At 35.0% G+C, this 13,750-nt stretch overlaps 1 long non-coding RNA gene and 1 other non-coding gene across 2 annotated transcripts; both read right to left on the bottom strand.

Annotated features, from left to right (window-relative positions):
- Positions 1-7,725: 7,725 nt before the first annotated feature.
- si:dkey-248g15.3 lies at positions 7,726-10,569 on the bottom strand. The gene is made up of 3 exons (XR_015512945.1): positions 10,485-10,569; positions 9,491-9,502; positions 7,726-7,970 (listed from the first exon to the last, which is right to left on the bottom strand). It is a non-coding gene; the product is annotated as a si:dkey-248g15.3 (transcript).
- Positions 10,570-10,790: 221 nt separating this feature from the next.
- LOC137488060 (uncharacterized) lies at positions 10,791-13,526 on the bottom strand. Its single transcript, XR_015512962.1, has 3 exons — positions 13,500-13,526; positions 12,826-12,876; positions 10,791-10,879 (listed from the first exon to the last, which is right to left on the bottom strand). It is a non-coding gene; the product is annotated as an uncharacterized LOC137488060 (long non-coding RNA).
- Positions 13,527-13,750: the final 224 nt, after the last annotated feature.

The following is a 13,750-nucleotide window of genomic DNA, read 5'->3' as shown; positions in this document are numbered from 1 at the left end:
CACACACACACATATTGCACACACACACACACACACACGCACTTAACCCTGCTCCGGACGACAACGCGCGCGCGCACACACACACACACAAACACACCTCCGGACGACAGCGCGCGCACACGCACACACAGACACACACACTATTCCTCCTCGTCCACAGAGCTCCGTTAACAAAGCAGCACGCGTCGCGTTTTTAACGTGGCTTTGCACGCGATAAGAGAATATAGCCAGTTAACCTGATACAGTACACGCGGTTACAAGTAACAAATCACAACTAAATACATTTGCAAGCTAGAGTCAACGAGACAACTTTAATCGCACGTACTTACACTTGAGAAATGGAGGAAGAAACCCATCCTGACGTCCATTAGTAAGTTACTCTTTACTGATCCTTCCTTTAACAAACGCTGATGAAGTATTCTTTGTAGCCTGTAGTTTCCAGAAGTTTCCAGTAGTTTCCAACTGCTTGGCTATAATGCTGAGGTTTCATCTTTGGGTAGAGACTCAATATATCCATCTGCAGTGTGACTTCAATCGACCAGCATGTTTGTGTGTGTGTGTGTGTGTGTCTGGGTTTCTGCGTCAGAGGGCGGGGCCTCAGGTTTGAAATCTCCCGGGTTTGCGCGTGCACGTGAATAACTTGGTTTCGTTAGTACGTCATGGCGAAACACCTAATGACTCGGTATCAAGGCGACTCGTTTGAAGCACTATGAGTCGACTCTTTTATAGATGAATCAACAGTTTTAAACACTGTACACTTACAGATTTAAGCCTTAGCTGGATATTTCACTTCACTTAGAGCTGTTACACACTACATGGAGGGGAATTTTCATAAACCCATAATATGGGCTCTTTAATATAATGTAAACACCCCAGGGGTCACAACCCTGTGGAGAAAAGACTTTGCATGTTGTTGTTGTTGTTTTTTTTTTAAGTGTAACGATTAGCTACTATTTTATATGTTCTGTAGGTAATGGATAAAATATGGTAATTCTATTAGTTTGATCAAGTTTATTTGACTTTTACCCCCCTAATTCTCCTATGACCCCCACTTTGTAAACCACTGGTCTGAGAGAAAGAAAGTAAAGAGTGCAGATTTATTCCTGTTCAGCTAAAACTGATGGTGTAATATTGAGACGTTGCGCCTTACAGGGTTAATACTACACTGAAAGTGCTTTATCATTCACAAATCAAGTCTCTTCACGAGATTCAGATATGGCAAGCCAGTGTGCATTATGGGATTGGCCTGGAAGTGTTTTAGCATGGTTTGCTCATTCCTCCTGCAGAATCAAGTCAAGTCTAGTTTTATTGTCATCCTGCCACACGTGAGGGCTTACAATAGAACAGAATTACAGGACCGCAGTGCTACACACCAGTTAACCCCTAAACCGTTGCCTGACTCATTGAACATACAGTAGACATGAGAATGATGTTCAACCTAAATGAATGCCTGTCTTTAACACTTTGGTGCATAGATCTGTGCTTGTTGAAGAACACAGATGGATGTCAGGTTGTAGCTGAAGTGAAAAGTTTTAAACGTTGAATGAAGCTAAAGTTATATATCTTTGTTTATGGAAATGATAAAACACATGTATATGAAGTAAATGCTCTAAATGCTGTCCTCCATAATAGACATTTTCTCTCAGGATACTGTGTGTAAGTTCAGTAATATCACATTTATGAAACCCAGGCTCATTCTTAAACATACAGTGGACGTTTCTGGAGACCGCGAAATACGACCCGGGAGGTATGTATTTCTGCTCTTTGCGCCTTTTCGTATCTCAAATTTCTCTTGCGAGTGCCATTCGTGCCCGCGCTGTTCTCGCGTGAACCCACCAGAGGCCGCTGTCGACCAACCAGTGCAGTCGGACTGACTGAATGATTGACTGGGCGACCGGCCAATTGACTGACCCACCCTCCTCCTTCCCTGAACCCAACCAATTTTACAGATTGACCCGCCCATCCACTTACTTCCCTAAACCCAACCAACAATTTACAAAAGCCGTCCAGGAAAAGAAAAGCTTCGGCTACATAAGTGGCGGTCTCCAGAAACGTCCCGGGAGGTATGTATTTTTGCAGTTTTTTTTTTTGGCGAATCTGCGAGAGGCCGCTGTGTGCGAATTAAAAAAAAAATTAATTGATTACATTTTTTTCGAATCTGAAATGTCTAGCGAGTGCCATTCGTGCCCGCGCTGTTCTCGCGTGAACCCACCAGATGCCGCAGTCGACCGGCCGTCTGTCCGACTGACTGAATGATTGACTGGGCGACCGGCCAATTGACTGACCCACCCTCCTCCTTCCCTGAACCCAACCAATTTTACATATTGACCCGCCCACCCACTTACTTCCCTAAACCCAACCAACGATTTACAAAAGCCGTCCAGAAAAAGAAAAGCCCTCGTCTGATTTTTATGACGTTTTCAGATTTTACCACATTCTCTCACCCTGTTGTTCACTCGTCCATTTTATTTTTTGGAGTCTGTTTTTGTCTTACCGGATTTCTGGAACCTCTCTTCCCTAGATTTAAACCTGGTCGTCGTTGTGGTCATCTCTTTTCTGCGTCTCAAGTCCGCCGACGTACACGTCAAGCTTACTGGACGAACTGTTTGCAGCGGGAAAGCCCTCTACACTAGGTAAGCAGTCAGCCCCGTATCGTTTGCTTAAAAAAATGAAATGCAGCCATATGTACCTTCGGCTACATAATTCGTGGTCTCCATAATTGTCACGGGAGGTACGTATTTTTGCAGTTTTTGTTTTGCAGAATCTGCGAGAGGCCGCTGTGTGTGCTTTTTTTTTTCTGAATCTCAAATGTCTCGCGAGTGCCATTCGTGCCCACACTGTTCTCACATGAACCCACCAGAGGCCGCAGTAGACCGACCGTCTGTCCGACTGACTGAATGATTGACTGGGCGACCGGCCAATTGACTGACCCACCCTCCTCCTTCCCTAAACCCAACCAACGATTTACAAAAGCCGTCCAGAAAACGAAAAGCCCTCGTCTGATTTTTACTACATTTTAGTATTTTACCACATTCTCTCACCCTGTTGTTCACTCGTTCATTTTATTTTTTGGATTCTGTTTTTGTCTTACCTGATTTCTGGAACCGCTCTTCCACAGATTTAAACCTGGTCGTCGTTGTGGTCATCTCTTTTCTGCGTCTCAAGTCCGCCGACGTACACGACAAGCTTACTGGACAAACTGGTTATGGCAGAAAAGCCCTCCACACTAGGTAAGCGGTCAGCCCCTTATTGTTTGCTTAAAAAAATGAAATGCAGCCATACGTACAGGAGGTACATATTTTTGCAGCTTTTGTTTTTGTGAATCTGCGGGAGGCCACTGTGTGTTTATTTATTTATTTATTTATTTCCCCGAATCTCAAATGTCTCACGAGTACCGTTCGTGCCCGTGCTGTTCTCGCGTGAACCCACCAGAGGCCACTGTCGACCGACCGTCTGTCCGACTGACTGAACATTAATTGTGCTGTGGTGACCCCGGATTAATAAAGGGACTAAGCCGACAATAAAATGAATGTAAGTAACGCAGTTACATTGACTTTAGTAACTAATCAAATGACTCAAATTTAAAATGTAATTCATTAGTTTACTGTGTTCCACCAAAATTGTCATTATAATACAGTAATGCGTCACTGTGGAATGCCTTACACTCAACTCTGCAAATTACATACCAAATTTGAAGTTAATATCTCAAAAAATGAGCTTTCCGTAAGATTTTCTTTGGCCACAATACCAGACATCAGCACCAGTTTACAGTGATGACCATATAAGGGCGCCCCCTATGTTTTAAGGAATATGAACCAATTTTTTTCATACTTTTTGACTTTTATTTGTGAAGTAGACATCAAATTCTAAGGTAGTTCGTGAAGTTTGGTGGTAATCGAATTAAATGTAGCCTCTAAAAACATCTAAAAAATATGTACATATGGATTGCTGTAGCAAAGTAATGCTTTACAACTCTGGAGAGAATTCTTGTCGTAAATTAATGTACAGCTGTTGCTCAGTAATATCTATCAAACATCAGTCACTACATTTGAAAACTTGAAATGTTAAGCTTTCAAATGAAATATAGTTTGCCATGGTTGCTTAATGCTTAGACTACAATATTATGCTTCAAATAGGTAACAGTAATGGGTCCCACAGGTTATAGGGTGGCATTAAACGTGTTTTAATCTGTTGCATTAAACAAAAAACAAAAGCACCCAATCAAATAATAGTCAAATATGTATTCAGAAATCTTAGACCTTTCCAACAACACTGTCATGATTAGATTAGGATTTGATTGCAAAATCAGCGACGTAAACTAGTGCTAGTAAATGCCTTTCTGTGCTATAGTGATCCCCAGTGTGAGATTATCATTGTTTTAAAGATTCGCCAGTACACCTTTGTTGATGACGGTGTGGACCTGCTGTTACAGGCCTGATCGGAGATGAACAGGAATGTTTAATGCCTTTTAATAACCTCAGTGTTTTCAATGCAGTTCTCACTCCTCCTACAAATGGGCTGCTCCAGACTGATGACGCAGTATTTCACTAGAAGGAGGTCAGCTATAATTCACTAATAATTCTTAAAGCCGTTTACACTGAATATTAATATTAATAATGCATCCCAGATAATTATACAAGACCATTTTTGACACTTGAAGGAACAAGTTAATTTTTTAAGATTAATTGGTCACACTTTACAATAAGGTTCATTAGTAAATGTTAATTAATGCATTTACTAACATGAACAAACAATGAACAATACATTTACGACTGTATTTGTTCATGTTAGTAAACGTTAGTTAATGAATATACAGTAGTTCATTGTTAGTTCATGTTAACTCACGGTGCATTAACTAATGTTAATAAGCACAGACCTAGATGTTAATAATGCATTAGTAAATGTTTAATTAAGATTAATAAATGCTGTACATGTGTTGTTCATGTTACTAAATGAATTAACTAATGAACCTTGTTGTAAAGTGCTACCGATTAATTTTATTTGTTTATTTTTTTTATTAATAATTATTTTAAAAATTCACATATATATATTTATACCACAGTTCTGTCTGGTTCTCGAATCTGATTGACTGATATCTATGAAATATTAAAGTAATATCAGCACTCGTACAGGCTCTTCACTCTTGTATTACTCCGCCCGCACGAGAGGCAAGCAGAATACTACAGTTTGACAAATATTGCTGCTGTTGGACAACATAATGTACTTTTGAGGCTTTATAGGTGAGAATGTAGATGTTTTGATTGCAACTATGGCGTTCATTTATAAGGATAGTGCCTGTTTTTAAATATTTATACTTTTAGAGATTCAGCGCATTGGCGGCCATCAGACTGTCATGCTAAGCAGAGGAATGACTGTGATGTTCCACCACAAGATGACGACAGAGATCGCATAATAAGTCCTTAGGGGAGAAAAACAGCATTTTTTTCAGTGTACGTTTTAAAGTACAGCTGATCTAATCATTACAGAACAGGTAAGTGACTTTCTAAGTCGATCTCTCTCTTTTGTATGTTGTAGTGCTGCATTTATACCACAGTAATCTGCTAGTGTTTGCTTTGGCTTTTTCAGGGTTAAATATTGTGATCTCATTGCCACAGAAAAAACTGGGAAATCTCTGAAGACTGATGCCATTTCATGCTGTTCAGCCTTATAATCTTAAAATGTGAGCAAAATCAGCTGTTTTGTCTTTACTTTAGACATTACGCTAGAGAATCATTCAAACACTAGCTCAAAAGTGACGTTGATGAATGAACAACAGTTTCTGCTGTTCTGACATCAGCTGCAGATGTGAATGAATAGCTGAAAAAGGTAGTTGCTTTTACATAAGAGTTTTTGAGATTATTATGCAGTCGAACTGTTGTACAAACACAATATCACACTTGTAGCAGTGGTATATGGTTGTATATCGTCACTGGTGGGACACTAAGGCACTCAGCCTGTGGCTTGAAGCTAACGCACACCTTTTAATGTGCTTCAAGATCAAAAGTGAATGATAAATAAAAAGGCCAAATATGATTAACAACATTTAAACAAAATAAAAGGTAATTAGAAATAGTTTTGAAAGAAAACACCTGACACACCTGAAACACCTGAAGACACCTGGAAGGAAAAGTCTAAAAACTAATTGTAATTTTTTTTTCCCTGAATGAAAGTGATTTATTTATTTATTCATTTATTTATATAGTACTTCTTTTAATTATTAACTTTTTTGTTTAAGTCTCCCAAAAAAGCATAAACTATTTTTTTTCACTTACTAAAAACCATGCATTTTTATTTTATTTTATTACTTAAGTTATTTTTGTTTACGTCTCTGAAAAGAACATACATTTTTATTATTTTTAATTGTTATATATATATATATATATATATATATATATATATATATATATATATATATATATATATATATATATATATATATATTACATACACACACTACATACACACACACACACACAGTGCTCAGCATAATTGAGTACAGCACATTTTAAAAATGAATATTTTCCTCCATTTCTCAGTGAATATGTAATGTATTTTGGTGCATTTATACAAAACAGATCTATTAGATGGATATATTAATTAAAATAATATTTTAGTTACAGAAAATATTAAGAAATTGAAAGAGAACACAATTGAATTTAAGGAAAATATTGGAAAAATAATTACAACCCTCAAAATTTTATACACATTTTTATAATACATTTTTCAATTTATTTGCTTCTTGATTTTTCCTCTTTTCTAAATTTGTATTTATTATTTTTCTATAACATAAACATTTGGCTGTACTAGTTTTTGGACCGTTATCGTAAGTTATTTTGTTAGAGAAGCTCCAGATTTGGCTTCAGCACTGACTAATCTAATATGCACAAGTATAATATTGCAGAGCTTCATGTTAAAATTATGAATTTAAAAAATAGTGATGGGTGTAGTTATACATGCTGAACACTGTATATGTATAGATATGTGTGTATATGTATATGTAAATGTATATTATGTTTAGAAATGTTGAAATAAATCTTCTCTCTGTTAAACAAAAAACAAGGAAAAAATAAACGGGGGCTATTAATTCTGACTTCAACTGTATATACAGTATAAAGTAACATTTAAGGTATTTCTTCTAGATCAAACTACAGCTGATCAAATCATTACAAAACAGGTAAGTGACTTTCTAAGTCGATCTCTCTCTTTTTATGTTGTAGTGCTGTATTTATACCACAGTAATCCGTTAGTGTTTGCTTTGCTTTGCTTTGGCTTTTTGGGGGTTTAATTATTGTGATCTCCCGATTGCAACAGAGAAATACTGGGAAATCTGTGTAGACTGATGCCATTTCATGCTGTTTAGCCTTATAATCTTAAAATGTGAGCAAAATTAGCTCTTTTGTCATTACTTTAGATATTACGCAAGAGAATCATTCAAACACTAGCTCTAAAGTGATGTTGGTGAAGTAGCCGCGGTTTCTGCTGTTCTGACGGAGCTGGTCCTAGGTTGTGGAATGCTCTGCTCCTCTGTATTAGATCTGTTTCATCCCTGTCTGTTTTTAAATCTAGTTTGAAAACTTACCTCATTGATTTGGCATTTTATTAGTGAAAATTGTCTATTTTAGCTTTAATTCTATATATACATATTTGTTTAACAGAGCTGATTAATACACTCCTGCATGACAAGGATTAAACAAACAAACACTCAATAACTCCAAGCAGACAGAGTTGATTTAAAGGTGTTTTAATGTAATGATTTGGATGATTGTGAGTGTTTGTAGTGGCTTTCCTCACAATCTCAGACTATATTAATCTCATCACTTCTTCCCCTTCTGCTGGTCACATGCGGGTTTTTGGCCACATCCGCCTTTTCCTTGCTCTCCACCAGGACCGTGTTTGTGTCCGTGTTCATGTCCATGTCCGTGTTCGTGACCTTTTCCGTGTTCATGACCTTTTCCGTGACCCTTTCCATGCTTTTTATAACAACAAAAAATGCACTTTAATTTAGATTCCTCACTTATGTTGCTAAATGAGTTTTCATTAGAATTAAAAACACATGTCTGTCTTTACTGCTGCTAAAAAAAGGCGATTTTACAGTAATGGTTCACTCCTGACATTGATCTTAAAAGATTTTGGCTGCTCTCCTATCAGAATATTGGAATAATATAAGGATTATGTATAAATATTTAATAATATAAAGATTAATTGGGCTTGAAGACATACTGCGACTTACTGGAGTAAAATACCCTTTACAAAGAAATATTTTGGATGAAAAATATGTCATTACTTGCTGCTAAATGTACGGTGTGGATCTTTTAAACTGTGTGTGTGTATGCATATGTGTTAATATATATATATATATATATATATATATATATATATATATATATATATATATATATATATATATATATATATAAGAGTTCAGTCTGGTTTATGAATCTGATTGGCTGATCGTATGATACAGTATTATGTAATAAAAGACACTAGTACAGCCTCCTCACCCTTGTGTATTACTCCGCCCACATACAGTGACAGCAGATCAATAAACTCACTACAGTTTGGCAAATATTGCAGCTGTTGGACAACATCATGTATTTTTGAGGCTTTTTAGACAAGAATGTAGTTGTTAAGATTGCAGCTATGCAGTTTATTTATAAGGATAGTGCTTATTTTAAATCTTTATAATTTCAGAGAGACATTGCGTCGGCGGCCATCAGCCTGCCATACTGAGCAGAGCAAAGACAGTTGACATTCCACCACAAGATGGCGACAGAGACTGCATAATAAGTCCTCCTTAGGGGAGAAAAACTCAAACTACAGCTGATCAAATCATTACAAAACAGGTAAGTGACTTTCTAAGTCGATGTTTCTCTTTTTATGTTGTAGTGCTGTATTTATACCACTGTAATCTGTTAGTGTTTGCTTTGCTTTGGCTTTTTCGGGTTTAATTATTGTGATCTCCCGATTGCAACAGAGAAATATTGGGAAAACTCTGTAGACTGATGGCATTTCATGCTGATCAGACTTATAATCTTAAAATGTGAGCAAAATCAGCAGTTTTGTCTTCAATTTAGACATTACCCTAGAGAATCATTCAAACACTAGCGCTACAGTGACGTTAGTTAAGTAGCAGCGGTTTCTGCTGTTCTGACGTCAGCTGCAGATGTGAATGAACAGAGGAAGAAAGTAATTCCTCATACAAAATAGTTTTTGAGACTGTGTTTGATTTTTTTTTATATACACGGTTATACCATCAAACTGTTGCATGAACGCAATATCACACGAGTAGCAGTGCGCTTAAGCTGTATATCCTCATTAAATATCTGTACTGGTGTTCTTGCTTTGTTATGCTAAGAAATAAATTAGTTTTGCTAATCGCAAAACAACATAACTAAAAACTAAAAATAAAATAAATAAATAAACAACACTTAAAATAATGAATGACAATCTCCAGTATATGTGCATCTGAATTCAAGAGTCATTGGATTACCTGGCCTTCTCCCTGAGAGATAGAAAACACAAACATATGATCAGCATCAAATGAATCAGTTCAGTAACACTTTAGATTAGCTCACAGTTCATGTTATCAAATACTGGCTCATTACCTGCCTATTCTTAAAATATTAACTGTTCATTAGTAGTTATAAAGTATGATATTATTCTGCATCCCTAATCCTACACTGTAGAAATATCCCTAAATTAGCAGCCTTCTGTATTTTGTGGTTCGTGTTTTTATTTTTTCCCCGTTTATTTCTGCCTTTGGATTGCGTTATGAGATGTTGATCTTTCTTCTGACAACTATTAAACTAATCAAATGGCCTGGCACCTTCTTGTCTCTGGGACATGTTGATTGAGCATCAGCCTGGTCGGTCTGGACTGGTTTTCATCCCCAGGTTCTCTGTTTTGATTCATACTGTGCAGCACATTGGTCAACCTCTGGTTGTGTTAAATAGTGCTATATAAATAAATTTTACATTGACAAACTAAAAACATTGGAAAAAGTGACTTTAATTTTGGTTTTTAATAGTTTTAGGGTTTTGTTGTTTGGGTTAGTGTTGTATATAACGCTATAAAACTTTGTCATAAACTGCAGCACGTTTTCTGTTATCGTACAGAATTATTTCCCCACATATGATGTCTTATACATTATATTATTCACTAAAATATCAATAAAAGTCACTTTGTTAAACTGCAGAGTTGAATTTTCAACATTAAACGTCAACAGAGCAGAGATCAGCATCCCATAATGCAACTCACAACAGCAAATAAACAATTACCAGACATTTTGGTACAGTGTACTCAATACCTAGACTTAACTTCTTTCATACTAACTGTGAATAAGAAAGTTATTAGTAGTTTACCAAGCTAATGGTTTGTTAATACTGTAAACTGTGACCTAAACTAAAGTATTTTACCATCATTTCTATTGGTGTAGAATTGTAGTGTAAAAAAAAACTACTATCTGAAATGTGTGTTTGTCATACCTGAGTGCAGGGTTTCTGGTCGCTAGCACACTGCTGCAAATATACAGTAGGAGTCTTTTAATTTACAGTATATGATTTGTTAAGGTAAGCATACTAGGTCACACTTTATTTTGATGGTCTGTTTGTTGAATTTTAGTTAAACTGCAGCTACATGCCAACTAACTCTCATTAGATTATAAGTAGACTATTAGGGTTAGTGTAAGTTGACATGTACTTGCAAAGTTTCTTATAGTCAGTTAAATGTCTGTTGAAGGAGCAGAATCAGCAGATATTAAGCAGACAGTCTACTAATACTCAAATGGACCATCAAAATAAAGTCTTACCACATTTTTATTCTACATTGAATTTGAATACATATTGGAAAGAAAATGTGAATCTGCTCACCTGCTTTTGCTCTGCAGGAGACAAAAGAATAACAGAAATGAGGATTAATACGGATCAGGTTTTTTATTAGTGCTGAGCAAAACATTAATCGTGATCATTTACACAGTTTGTTTTGACATGACATAAGTGTGTGTATATGCTGTGTATATTTATTTGGTATATATAAATACACACGTGCATGCATATATCTGAAAAAATCTTTATTTATTATTAGATTATTGCAAAGTCATTCATTCATTCATTCACTCATTTTCCTTTGGCTTAGTTCCTTATTCATCAGGGATGAACCGCTAATTTATCCAGCATATGTTTTACACATTGGATACCCTTCCAGCCGCAATCCAGTACTGGGAAACACCCATATACACTTATTCACACACACACACACTCATACATTACGGGCAATTTAGTTCATCAGTTCCACTATAGCGCATGTGTTTGGACTGTGAGGTAAACCGGAGCACCCAAAGGAAACCCACGCCAACACGGGGAGAACGAGCAAACTCCACACTGAAATATCAGTTGGCCCAGCTGGGACTCAAATCAGGGACCTTCTTACTGTGAGGCCACAGTGCTAACCACTGAGCCACCGTGTCGCCCCATTATTGCAGATTATATATGAATTTGAATATCTATGTAACAAATTTTTCTTGTGTATGTGTGTGTATTATATATACCTAATAAATATATAAAGTACAAGCGCATATTGTGCCAAAATCAACTTTTATTTTGGATGCAATTAATCACGATTAATCTTTGATAGCTGTAAATTGTATTTAAATTAATACACTTAAATGAAATGAAAATGAAAATTTATATTATATATTATAAAATAAACAGACAGACAGACAGACAGACACAGATAGATAGATATGTGCTCAGCATATATAAGTTCACCCCTCAAAAATCTCTCATTTAAATGAAAATTTTTTACTGGAAGCTATACAATATTATATTTGTGCAAATACATTAGATTAGTCAGTGCTAAAGCCAAATCTGGAGCTTCTCTAACAAAATAACCTATGATAACGGTCCAAAATTTGCAAAACAACATTTATGTTATGTTAAATGTTATGTTAAAACATAAAAAAATTGCAATAGTTAAATTGAGTTTTCTATTTCTAAAGGTGACTATTTCTATTTCTATTTTCAGTTCAGTGACCGAATATAAAAATAAATAATTTTTGTTGAAATTCACCAACAATTATTATCTATATTCAAAATAGGTTGAGTTCTCATTTATGCTTAGCACTGTATATATATATATATATATATATATATATATATATATATATATATATATATATATATATATATATATATATATATATATATATATATATATATATATATATATATATATATATATATATATCTGTGCTAATTTATATACACATTCTCAAATCTCTCTTTTAAATTAATATTTTAATAGGAAGCTAATAATATTATATTTGTGCATATACATAGTCAGTGCTGAAGCCAAATCTGGAGCTTCTCTAACAAAATAACTTCAAAAGTCCAAAACTAGTACAGCCAAATGTACATGTTATAGAAAACTATTAAATAGAAATTTAAAAAGATGAAAAAATCAAGGGAAGCAAAAAAAAAAAATGTAAAATTTAGTTGAAATTTTGTAGGTTGTTATTTATTTTTGCAATATTTTGCTTGAATTTAATTGTGTTATTGTTCAATTACCAGACATGTTATGTGACTAAAACATTATTTTAATAAATATATCTGTTTAATAAATCAGTTTTGTTCAAATGCACAAGAATACACTGCCTATGTTCACTGAGAAATTGAGAAAAATATTCATTTTTAAAATAGGGTGTACTCAATTATGCTGAGCTTTTTATATATATATATATATATATATATATATATATATATATATATATATATATATATATATATATATGAAACAAGAATATCAGTATAATAAACTGAGAAAACTTACGTGAATCACTCATGTTGATGATATTTTCAGATATGCAACACGACACTAATACTGCACAATACGAAACACAAACATAAGACTGATAAGATAATATGCCTAGGCATGCATGTTGCAGTTATTATTATTTTCTAATTGTTAAAGTTACATGAGATAAAATCCTTACTGTACATTTGACATCACAATGATTCGCCCTGCTGTGAAGCTTTTATTCTCTTTTTAATATTTCCCAAATGATTTATAACATTCAGGAAGTTTTTACGTTATTTCCTATAATATTTTTTCTTCTGGAGAAAGTCTTATTTGTTTTATTTTAGCTGGAATAAAAGCAGTTTTTTATTATATATATATATATATATAACCTAGTTAAGCCTTTAAATGTCACTTTAAGCTGACTACTAGTATACTAAAGAATATATAGTCTAATATGTGCTGTCATCATGGCAAAGATAAAAGAAATCAGTTATTAGAGATGACTTATTAAAACTATTATGTTTATGAATGCATTTGAAAAAAAAAATTCTCTCTGTTAAACAGCACATGGGAAGTAATTTTACAAGAATTCACCGTTCACAGGAGAGCGAATAATTTTGATTTCATCTGCATTGGATGATCTCTCAGTGTTGTGAGTCCTGCATTTATCAGGAGCCGCTGAATGAAATAGAGGAAAGTCTTACCTCTCGTCTGCTCTTGCTCGTCCGTGTGTTTGTGCACTTCACTGGCTTGTATTTATACTGGAGAGCCGCCCTCAGGTGACACACACACACACACACCTGCCCATCCGCACCCAAAGGAGGATCAACAAGTCTTAAAAGGTCATATTTGCAGGGAATACTCAGTGTGCTGAAAAAAAGTGTGTGGATTTCATGAATGACAAATAAAAAGATGCTTAAAATGTATGATGTAATCTATGATCTGCACTATAAGA

Source organism: Danio rerio, chromosome 17, assembly GCF_052040795.2.
Source record: "Danio rerio strain M-AB ecotype USA chromosome 17, GRCz13ab, whole genome shotgun sequence".
NCBI classification, from domain to species: Eukaryota; Metazoa; Chordata; class Actinopteri; order Cypriniformes; family Danionidae; genus Danio; species Danio rerio.
The sequence above is the reverse complement of the archived record's forward strand: the minus strand, read 5'-3'. Positions and strand labels throughout refer to the sequence as shown.